This window comes from Schistocerca nitens, chromosome 7, assembly GCF_023898315.1.
Source record: "Schistocerca nitens isolate TAMUIC-IGC-003100 chromosome 7, iqSchNite1.1, whole genome shotgun sequence".
Classification (NCBI taxonomy): domain Eukaryota; kingdom Metazoa; phylum Arthropoda; class Insecta; order Orthoptera; family Acrididae; genus Schistocerca; species Schistocerca nitens.
Window position 1 is genome coordinate 223,300,854 of NC_064620.1, and position 6,397 is coordinate 223,307,250.

The window sequence follows — 6,397 nt, forward strand, 5'->3', positions numbered from 1 at the left end:
AAAAGGGAAGTAGGAGTAATCCGCTGAATTACAGGCCTACATCACTAACGTCGATTTGCAGTAGGGTTTTAGAACATATACTGTATTCGAACATTATGAAGTACCTCGAAGAAAACGATTTATTGACACATAGCACGGATTCAGAAAATATCGTTCTTGTGAAACACAACTAGTTCTTTAAACTCATGAAGTAATGACTGCTATCGACAGGGGATGTCAAATTGATTCCATAATTTATATTTTCAGAAGGCTTTCGAGACCGTTCCTCACAAGCGTCTTCTAATCAAACTGCGTGCCTACGGAGTACGGCCACAGTTGTGCGACTGAATTCGTGATTTCCTGTCAGAAAGGTCACAGTTCGTAGTAATAGACGCAAAGTCATCGAGAAAAACAGAAGTAATATCCGGCGTTCCCCAAGGAAGTGTTATAGGCCCTCTATTGTTCCTGATCTATATTAACGACATAGGGGACAATCTGAGTAGCCGTCTTAGATTGTTTGCAGATGATGCTGTCATTTACCGTATTTTAAAGTCATCAGATGATCAAAACGACTTGCAAAATGATTTAAATAAGATATCTGTATGATGCTAAAAGTGGCAGTTGACCCTGAATTAAGAAAAGTGCGAAGTTACTCACATGAATACTAAAAGAAATCAGCTAAATTTCGATTACGCGATAAGTCACACAAATCAGAGGGCTGTAATTTCAACTAAATACTTAGGGGTTACAATTACAAATAACCTAAATTGGTATGATCACCTAGATAATAATGTGGGTAGAGCAAACCGAAGACTGCGATTCTCTGACAGAACACTTAGAAGGTGCAACAAGTCTACTAAAGAGACTACTTACTCTACGCTTGTCCGCCCTATTCTGGAATACTGCTGTGCGGTGAGGGATCCGCATCAGGTGGGACTGACGGATGACATCGAAAAAGTACAAAGAAGGGCAGCTCGTTTTGTATTATCACGAAATAGGAGAGATAGTGTCACAGACATGATACGTGAATTGGAGTGGCAATCATTAAAACAAAGGCGTTATTCGTTGCGACGGGATTTTCTAATGAAATTTCAATCACCAATTTTCTCCTCCGATTGCGAAAATATTCTGTTGGCATCCACCTACATAGGGAGAAATGATCATCACCATAAAATAAGACAAATCAGGGTTCGCACCGAAAAATTTGAGTGCTCGTTTTTCCCGCGTGCGTTTCGAGAGTGGAACGGTAGAGAGACAGCTTGAAGGAGGTTCATTGAACCCTCTGCCAGGCACTTTATTGTGAATAGCAGAGTAATCGCGTAGATGTAGATCATGTCAGTACTACAGATCTTGCCCTCTGTAGATACATAGACTAACCTGGGCAAGTGGCATCCCATACAAAGCACAATCACAGGTTCGAGATGACAGCATAGCAGCCTCCACCAAAGAAGATCCAACGGCCAACGAGCTGTCTTCTGCGCTTGGGACACAACTTTGGAAGACGACAGGTTGGGGGAAAGAACGGTTAGACACTCTTACTGAATCTCTCCAGATCTCACCAGCTCCCAGATCTGATTTCCAAAGGATGAATAATTTGTAAGCTGCTAAGGTCAAACTCCTCACAAACCTAAACAGCAACGTGCTGAGAGGGAGCGTTACAAAAATTTTGTGCAGTATGCTCTGTCCTTCGATCCGTTTTCCCGTTTACGGTTCGCAACAGCAACTCTGTGCCCGCGCTGGCAGGGTACCTGGGTGACCCGACATGCAGCGCCTGTGGTGTAGGCCGTCCCGCATGCCAACAGCGCGCTGTCCGCCGTTATTGGACGCTCGACTGTAGTGCGCCAGTGCGCGCCTCGGCGGGGTGGTATGCGCGATGCCCCCGCCTCGTGAAATATCGGTTTCCGTCTGGGCCGGGGGCCAGACCGAGCAGCAGCAACAGCGGCAAGCTGCCGCCTAAAGCCGATTCCGATCCCGCGGGCGCGGCCGATAAAGCCCGGAAGCTTCAGGCTCATTTGCTGAGTGAAATATAAGGCGATTACGGCGAATAACACGCAGGCAGCGGGCTGTTAAACGGCGGAAGTTATGCGGAACCCCGCGTCTTTGATCTCGGCGAGGCAAAATCGGAAAAGTGGAGCGGGCGGTTCTGTTTTGTTCCTTCTATACGGCAAGATGGCACCAGAGGAGGGGTGGGGGACACCTCTCTCTCTAGACGTAGGCGCGCTTTTGTCTGGCAAGAAAGGCTCCGTTTCCATCCGCACTGACTTTTGCCGCGCTGAGAAACTGTATTGAAAGACTAATTACACAGTATGAGTCACGTAAGATGCAATACCCCTTTTATTTCGTGAACGGTTTCAGGTATCGAAACAAGATTTTCGGCAAATGATAGTACTACTGAGGGGCATGTACTCTGGTAAAGCAATCAGTCTTCAGGCCACAAGTGGCCCATCGGGACCATCCGACCGCCGCGTCATCCTCAGTAGAGGATGCGGATAGGAGGGGCGTGTGCTCAGCACACCGCTCTCCCGGTCGTTTCTGTGGTGTCACCGCCAGACACCACACTTGCTAGGTGGTAGCTTAAATCGGCCGCGGTCCATTAGTACATGTCGGACCCGCGTGTCGCCACTGTCAGGATCGCAGACCGAGCGCCACCACAAGGCAGGTCTCGAGAGACGTACTAGCACTCGCCCCAGTTGTACGACGACGTTGCTAGCGACTACACTGACGAAGCCTTTCTCTCATTTGCCGAGAGACAGTTAGAATAGCCTTCAACTAAGTTAATGGCTACGACCCAGCAAGGCGCCATTTGTACCATTGCATGTATCTCAAGATAGTCTCACTTGTATCATCAAGAATGCTGCATACCAAAGGACGATATAAAAGTTAAGTGTTCTAGTAGCTACGTTCTTTTCTTTATCACATTCATTACGAATTCTGTTCCAGACTTCGCGCCAGTCGGCGTGTGTGTACGTGTGCCCTTTCGGCTACCCGTCACTGTGGACTGGCTGCCTTGTCAGTCCACTACAGTTACGATGGCTTTCTTTGACCGGAGCCGCTACTATTCGGTCGAGTAGCTCCTCAATTGGCATCACGAGGCTGAGTGCACACCGAAAAATTGCAACAGCACATGGAGGCCTGTATGGTCACCCATCCAAGTGCCGGCCACGCCCGACAGCGCTTAACTTCGGTGATCTCACGGGAACCGGTGCATCCACTTCGGCAAGGCCGTTGCCCATGTACTCTGCTACGTGATGAAATATCTTAACTCTTCTACCGATCAAGATATTGAAGTAAGTTTTTGTTTTAGATAGAGTAATATACTGTTTTTAACGACACGCGAAAGCGCTTCGAAAGACGAGTACTGTGATATAACACTTGTTAATATTTAGATAGAAACACTTAGTAAAAAAATCCAGAGAAATGCACCAAAATTGCAAAGCAATGTCGCCAGACTCATAGTTATTGCTGAGTAAAAAGCACTAAGCAGCGGTCTCATGCGACGTTATATGCAGCAACACAGGCCTGCTCTACTTAGATAAAACCTCATTTCCTATACGGCATAGATACAGAGTCCACTATGATTTTTATGTACCGAATTACGGCATATGTCGTCTTCTGTCGCATCAGATGGGACTTGGGAAAACTATCTCAGTTGTGTGAACTTCCTATTTTTTTGTCGAAACAACTACAGTTTCGTCAGGCAGTCTTCCATTTAAACCCTCCCTGTTGCTGTTTACTTCTCAAAGCCGAAACAGCAACGTCGGTCATTCACACTTCATAATAATAAAAATCCATATTCAAGGAAAAAAGAAACTACTGTATTAACTTTCTTATATTCGAAAAACAATTACCCTACCAGTCTTTGCCTGGAAACGCCTGAATGGTTCTTAAAGTAAACCAACTGCTCTCGCACAGATGTGTCGAAAAATACTACTATAAATTGTAAATGGACGGAATACACTTTAAATAAACCAAGCAGTTTATTCAGAATGACCGACGACATGTCACCCACCTAATAAATGCTTTTCTTAACGAAACGCAGTTTAACACTTCACTCAGATTGTTTACTATCGACTGCGAGGCACATTTATAATCGCTGTTTGAGAGATAGGCGAAAAGATGAAAGTACATTGGATGATATGTCGTTGCATTTTGTTGCTATTCGGCGGCGCATATCGTCTGGCATAGTTGGGGGTTTCATGATATACTGCACTTTTCTGAAGTCCCCACAAAAAGAAACCAAGAGGAATCAAATCAAGAGACCTGGCCAGCCATTGTACTACAGTATTCCGTCCTATCCCACAGTCAGGAAACTTTTAATTCAATAACGTAACTACGTAGGATTCCGCGGCCGGTGTCATGATGATTAAATTCTTCTCGGTATTGTACCGTGTCATTGTATAAAATACTTTAAGTATTAATTTAAAACCAACGTTTCAACCGTATTATGTCTTGCCCTGAGAAAGGCCTTTCTGATATGGTCGAAACGTTGGTTTTAAGTTCATAATTAAAATATTGTATTTCATACAATGACGCGATATAGCACACATAAGAATTTTACTCATCATTTACATTCAGCAATTAGGTTGCAACGCGAGAAGAGTCAGCTGGGCAATCGTCCTGTTGGAACTACATATGCATACTGTTGCCTATCCACTGGTACTTCTTCTAGAAGAACGGATAGAATTATCGTAAGTAAGTATGCATACCTATTTCCACTTAACATCGCTGGGATGAAGTAAGATCCCACAATGAAATTTCCTACAATGCCGCAACGTAGGTTTAGTCTTCACAGGCTTTGATGTTATACCTGAGGAAGCCAGCGTTGATATTCAGCTGCCCAGTAGTGTGTGTTACGTAAATTTGTTTTATCTCCGTTCGTATACTCTGCTTTCGTCGGTAAACAGCACACGCCGGATAAACGTAGTGTTGTCTCCCAAACGATGCAGAGAAAATCAACAAAATTCTATACGACTTTCGAAATCACGTCTTCCGATCGCCTGATGTAGTGACAGATGATAAGGATGGAATGTATGTCGAGGCAAGATGCGAATGACACTCTTATGGCTGATCACACATTCCTTGGCAATTCGTCTCGTGCCTCCATTCGCTATATAAATGTGGCCTGAAAAACTTCTCATCATTGGTGTACACGTCTGCATGCAAGAAATGTTGAAGGAGAAATGGACTGCCGATAGACGATACAGTCCCTGCCAGCTCTCCAGTGCAGACACGTGAACAGTCGGAAGGCTTGGTACAACGATGTAGATTGGCGTAAGCGTGTTAACAATGCAGTTGCCGGTTCTGGCCGACTTTCCTTACAATTTTAGAATATTTCTCGGATTATTTTTTGAAGATTTTCAGCCTCAACATTAGCAATCATTATATCACAGGGATGTTGTCTTTCACCCCTATTGTTCAATATGTACAGTCGTGGACAAAACGAGCGAGACCCCTCGCCTTTTCGTTATGCTGATCCGCACGGCTTTAAAGTCTTCTACACAGCATAACAGGCAAGGCGACGAAGTGCTACCAACATACTATGCACAGGCGTGAAACTGACAAACTATCTGAACTTTTTAAGGCTGTTTTCAATCATTTGTAAGTATATTAATGCTGATTAGTGTGTTAAATACAACACGTAAATATAAGACAGAACTGAAAGAAGAAACGCTAATTGGTATGAAATGTACCAAAAAAATGCATTTCAACTTATCGAGATAACATAACTGTTTTAGTAAGACAAAGAACCCCAGATCGTTACGAATTAGCAAAATATTATCCGCATTCGGCCGCGAAACGGTCTGTGTCAACGTTCAGACCAGTCGTACTGGATTTCCGTTGCTGACCCGCCATGAAACTGTGCAAATTTAGCAATGTTATGAGAGAGTAAATTTAGTAGGATAATTCTGCACCACCCCAGGAAATAAACGGCTACATAGCTGCCAACGGTATTATACACCGTTTCGAATTCTCCACTAGACTCGCCACAGCCAGAAAACGTTCATTAGCCGAACTGTTTCTTAAGCTAGCTAGCAATGGGAATGTTCGCACTTCTAAAACGCGGTGGCATTAATACTGGGATGTGAATTACCACATGTATAGGCAAATGGATTCTATTTGCATTCCTGTAAACGTGATTTGGATCGAAAGCGTAGCTACGATTAATATGCTGATGTATCGACTGCAACTAGCACATTTCGGATAAAGAGTAGGGGGTGTTATTTATGCGGCCTTCATCTTCAGTAGCTGTCGTAGCTGTTTTCGTTGTTAGGGTTTCGTCACCTAAACCGATAAAAACGGAACCCTGCTAGTCTCACTTTCTTGACCGTCTATCGGTCTACCCAACCCTTAAAACCCGTTTACCTCCAGAACGGGTAGACATAATAAGCGGAAATGTATCGCATTTCTTGCGGTACCC

At 44.3% G+C, this 6,397-nt stretch overlaps 1 pseudogene; it reads right to left on the reverse strand.

Moving 5' to 3' along the window:
* Positions 1-3,091: 3,091 nt before the first annotated feature.
* On the reverse strand, positions 3,092-3,209 carry LOC126196087 (5S ribosomal RNA; annotated as a pseudogene).
* Positions 3,210-6,397: the final 3,188 nt, after the last annotated feature.